Consider the following 5,917-nt stretch of genomic DNA (forward strand, 5'->3'; position numbering starts at 1 on the left):
CTGCAACACACTTCAGCCCAAAAAAAAGAAAATCTCCCTTGCTCTCCATCCCTGAAAACTTCCAGGCACAAGTCTAAAAGAAAAACAAAGAAGACCGAGAGGGAGAGAGCGAGTGGCGGCTCCCCGTTCCACCCTCCTCCGTTTTCTCTGAATATTATATATATGATGATGGCTGCCACGCACATCCCCTCACTTGCTGCCCTACTCCTGGACCAATTTCCGTGTGCCCTTGTGCCAAGCTGGACCGTGGAGTGATTCTGGACCAGGGACGTTGCTTTGCTGGACGCTTCCAAGTGCACCTCCAAAAGTGCTTACAGCTGCCACTGCACCGTGATGCTTGGATGAAAGCTGGACTGCTGGACTATCGTTGTACTGTTGGGCCGTGTGTACCCCTGTGTGGCTGCTTCTTCCGTGTGTGCTTCCAGATGTGGGCCGTGCTGGACGTAGCTGCTTCGTGTGCACCCCCTCTCCTAGCTGGTTGCTGGTACTGGACGTGGCAGTGTGCGTGATGACTTGGGCGCTGGATTTCTTCCAAAAATTGCTGGACCGTGCGCTTCTGTAGCTGGGCCTTGGAGCTAGTTGGATGCGTGAATGAAGCCAATTGGTATTTGAAGCTCTGTCACGTGGACGTGGCTTCCACTTTCCTTGCTGGACACCACTTTATTCCATCCAGCTTCATGGCTCACTCTTCCAAAGTGAATTGAATCCTTCATATTTTTTTTTTTCTTCACCCATTTAAAAACGTCCCAGCTTCAAGCAAAGCCACGGGTTTTTCTTCACAATCAGCGTGCTCCGAAATCAATTTCCCATGGGCCGTAACATATTGCTTTTTGAAGCTCCTTTTTTGAATGCCAAATGCTTTTCTTGATGTCACTCTCATTTTTCTTCTCCACACTTCTTTTGTGGAGAGCTTGAATTATGTGACAACCCTCCAAATGTTCCAAAATTTATCCAACAATTTCCCTACAATTAATAATGCAAATAATTAGCTCAAATAATTCAAATTAATTAAAATTTGAATTTTCGATCAAATTAAGCACAATTAAGAAAAATGGGAAAATACTGGACATTTAAGCACAATTCCCCGACTAATTCTAGCACATTAAACTAAGTGAACTGAGGAAAATATTGGTTCATCAGCAAGCGTCCGTGGCGGCTCCCACACACGTCCCCCAAAATTTATGGGTCAAATCACGACTCTTATTTCCAGCTTCCAAGACCTATTCCGCGTGTGGGCCGCGGTATGCTTCACTTCCTCAATTTGCTGCCAGCACGTCCTTCACGTCGCTGGATTTGCTCTGTGCTGCCATGGGCCGTGACTCTCTCCAAGCAGCTTTCATTTTGTTGGGTGCATATACAAAGTTGGGCCGAGAACTTTCTTCAAAGCTGCTGGGTGCACCCTACTTGTGTGAAGGCCGTCAGCCTCTTTTTCTTCCAGCACCACTTCTTAGCTTCTCCAACCAAGCCCATCTCCATGTGCACTCCCATAATTTAAATCCACACCTCCTCAGTTTACTTTAAAGTATAATTGATGTGGCATTTTCTTTTGACCTCCAAATGTCCCAAATATTATCCAACAATTTCCCTACAATTAATAATGCAAATAATTAGCTCAAATAATTCAAATTAATTAAAATAAGAATTTTTGGTCAAATTAAACACAATTGGTGAAAACGGGAAAATACCGGACATTTAAGCACAATTCCCTGATTAATTCTAGCACAATAAACTAAGTGAAGTGAATAAAATATCGACTCATCAACATGCTAAAGTAAAGTTTCATTTCCAAATTCATTACCTTTTTGTCATACTTTGAGTGATCCCATAATGGTTAGAAAGAAGTGTTGGAAATCCCATGTATGAACAAATTCTAGTGTATGACTGTGAGTGAAATCTCACATTACTGAACTTAGGATTGATTTAGCGTTAATCTTACTACTTGATGTAGAAGGATAAAAGTATTGATGTAGAAGGATAAAAGTACCTTAAACTATTTATGGTACTACACACATTCTCAATGGTGCATGATGTCTATTGCTACCAAGCAAGAAATTCTTAATCTTCAGCTAATCCAGAGTTTCAACATAGTTTTGAACTCTTTTTAACTTCAAAATTAATTTTTCACTAACATTAGAACTACAAGTGCTTAAACAAATGTAATTTGAGATATAGTGATAAACAAAATTCACTAAAATGCATCTCAGTATTTGGCATGACCTGAATTTTCCTCTTTAATTTCACATCCTTCAACCATTATACCATCTAGTTTAAGCAATTGATTAAGCAATAACTCAATCAGATTAAGCACATCTGTTTGTGCAAATCTTCTATCTTTGTTGATAATTCACTCAAATGTTGATACCTAACCAAATCCAATCACCGATCATTAGCAACCACAACACTATTTTTTCCCTACAAGCCTATCTACTTCCAAGCTGATTTCTGAGATTGATTTTGCAACTTTCTCCATCTTAGCATTCTTCCTTCTCTCTAACAACCTCTTCTCTTGACTAATAGGGTCTTCAACTAGCACTATCTTGGATTTATCCTTCACCCCAAACTTGTGAAGAAAGGCCTTTGAATCCCTTTCCAGCTATTGTTTGATTATTTTGTTTGCCCAAATTCAATTCTGGATTATTAAATTAATGGAATGAAATTTAATGAACAAACCTAACTACAAAAACAATTTAGAACTCAAAATTTGGCTATCGGAGTTGCCAATTTCATCATTTTTCCTTGTTGGACAGCCCCTTTGAATTGACAAATTCTGCTCCTTCTCCACTTCCTAAGATGCCACCTTAGTTGGAAAATGTTTCTAAAACTAGACTGCACCTCAAATTCTTTAGAACACCACTATTTCACACATAAATTAGCACCAAAGAAGATAAAAAACTGGACCACAAATGTACAAGGATAACACCAAAATCTGACTTTAAATGGTCAATTTTAACATGCCAACAAGCTTAAAACTAATAGAAATAGGTGTAGAATAGAAGTAGGCACTCAAATGGATTCTAAGAAAGGTTCTTCAACAGATGATGAAAGCAAGAAAAACTGAAACATGTTTTGCTCCAAGCAAAATGGAATTTTATACCAACTTCATCAAAACAGCACTTAAATTTTTTGAACTCTATACCAAAAACTTGATCCAAGATTGGTGGTTCTAAAAGTGAATTCATGCATAAGTGATAACAGTTGAAAAACTGTTATTTTCATGCTTAAAATTGATACTAAAAGCAACCTTTAACACTTAGAAACTAGATTGAAATCATGCTTTTGGTTATATTTTTAGAAATAAGAGAGCTGGACAGGTTTATGCTTGATTTCAGTGTTTTATGCAGGTTTTAAGGTGAATTTGGAGAAAGAAGTGAAGAAGGATAGAGACGGAATCAGAAAAGACATCAAAAAGTGCAAAAGAAGAAGTCGCAAATACCGCTCAGCGGCAGTTTACCGTTGAGCGACACTCTGAAACCCACGTTGGCTCCGCTAAGGGGTGAAAAGGCCGCTGAGGGGAAGAAACGACTCACGCACTTACCGCTGAGCGACATTATTTTGGGCTTGGGCCTAATTTTCTGTATATTTTAGAATAGTATATAAGCTTTAGAACGTCCTAGGGTTTGTATCTTTGGCTGAGACGAAGCAAACACTCTCTTTTCCACCCCTTGAAGGAAGATCTTGGATGCTCAGGCTACCTCCTCATCTTTCTAGGGTTCTATCTTTCTTTTATTCATTATTGTTCATCTAGTTTCACCATGAATATGGTGAACTAAACCTTGTATTGTTGTTGGGGAATCAATATAGCCTTGTGAAACTCTCTGATGAGTCGTTATTTCTTGAACTATATTTAGTTTATTGCACTTAAATAAACCAGGTAATTGTGTTTAATTGTCTGTTATTTCCCCATTTTCCGAATTCTGCTTAATTTGGTCGAAAATTCGTAATTGTGCTAATTTGGGTTTTCTGAGCTGATTAAGTGCATTTCTGGTTGCAGGGAAGTTGTGGAAACATCATCTGGAGCATTGGGATATGGAGTGACACACTCAAAGGCTCAACATTTAGTCATTTAGATTCTAATTAAAGTTGTAATTTCGTTTTCTGGAAGCCCTTAATTAGAATTAGGTGTTTTGGACCCTTTTAGGGGCAATTTTGTAAAAAGACCTATTTGTAAGACATGTGCCTTTTTGGTTAGGGTTTTTAATTGATTGTGGACCCCATTTGAAAGGAAAATCTCGGCACTTTAGAGAGCCTTAGCCAGCCACACAAAAAAAAACTCTTACACACTTCATTTTTTTATGTTTTGAGCTTTTCTCTCTTAGGGTTTTTTGTATGAACACTCTTATGGAGAGCTTGACTTGGGTGTCTCATTTTTGGCCATTTCAATGAGCAAGATGCAGATTTTCTTCTTCTCTTAATTTACTCTTGGTTGTCTTAGCTTATTGGTGGTGAAAAACTATTCATTTCCACTTCCATTTGCTTGTTCTTGATGCTTGGAGTTTGAGTTTTGGAGCTTGTCTTTGCATTTCCATGGTGGATGTTGGGTTTGAGTAACTTTATATTTCGTTTTCCTCTCCCTTTGCTACTGTTCCTCTCGTTTTTTATCTCATTCTATATGGTTGGATGATAAAAATGAAGTTCTATGTAGTTTTAGGTTGAAGAGAGCTTAAGATGATGTGTGGGTATTGTTTCCTTGCATTTTTCGGTTTATGTGCTTGAGACTAGGTTGGGATCAGATCTTGGTGATGTTATGGAGGCTGGACAGAACTGGAATTGATGGTCTAAGTATTATTTTCGTTTTTGCAAAGAAACTTGAAGAAATGGTAGTGTTGAAGATAGGTTGATGAGTAGAAGTTTGGGTTTATTGTTCTTGTGTTCATTTGCAACTTTAACTTTGGTTTCTTGAAGTTGTTCTCTGTATTGAAGAGTGGAAGAAAGCTTTTGGATGTATAATTCTTGAAGAAAAACCGTTTGGAGTTTGTAGGAGAGAGGAAATTGCTTCATTTAATTTTTACCACTTTTGGACCAACACAAAAGATGCTTGTTTTGACCCAAGGAATGTTTCCACTTTGAGATTTGGCCTTTGCTTGTTCCAGCCTTGAATTGCAATGAGACATGGAGGTTTTTGGAGTTTGTTTTCATTTGATTTAGCTTACTTGGCACATTGGTAGGAGCACCCATGGTATCTTCCATTTGCACATTGGTTTTTGAAGCATTCTTTGGCATTTTTTCCACTTGGTGGTTCACGTAAATTGTGTGCTTTGGTGTATAAAATCATTTCTTTGCTGCATGGAAGGAGAGAGGGGACGGTCTTGGAGAGTGTGGAAGGCACATGCTTAATTTCTTGAAAAATGGTGCACATGGGAGAAGAAGTCAACACATTTTGTGGCTTATTTAAGGTGAAATTGAAGTTTGACTTGGGTGCATGGTGACTCACGACCATGTGCTCTTTCTTTGGCCAATTGGACTTTTAATTCATTTGTTAATTGCCATTATGACAAGTAATTTGCTAGGATTAAATTAGGCTTGTTGGTTTCTTTGGTTTTTAATTAATTTAATTAATAGGTTGAGTTTATGTGTTTGAGTTAGTGTTGCATTTAATTATTTTTAACTGTGTTTGTTAATCAGTTTGTAACAGTGTTTGATGTTTGAATGTTGTCTAAGGCTTTTAATAGTGCTAGTTTAATTACCATGCTAGCTTAAATTAGTTTGTTTGCATATGTGTCTTTATTGAGTTCTTTAATTTTTGCAAAACCTTTTCAAAACCCCCTTTTTTTTGTGTTAGACTCGATTTTCGAACCGCAAAATTGGTCCTTGAGAGACGACCTAGGAGTCAATTCCTAGCTATACTGCATTCCTTATATGCAATCAAATTTGTATGGGTCGCGACAGCCCACATCAAATTTTGGCGCCGTTGCCGGGG

This window comes from Vigna umbellata, chromosome 5 (genome assembly GCF_029865625.1).
Source record: "Vigna umbellata cultivar VRB3 chromosome 5, Vumbellata_1.0, whole genome shotgun sequence".
Taxonomy (NCBI): domain Eukaryota; kingdom Viridiplantae; phylum Streptophyta; class Magnoliopsida; order Fabales; family Fabaceae; genus Vigna; species Vigna umbellata.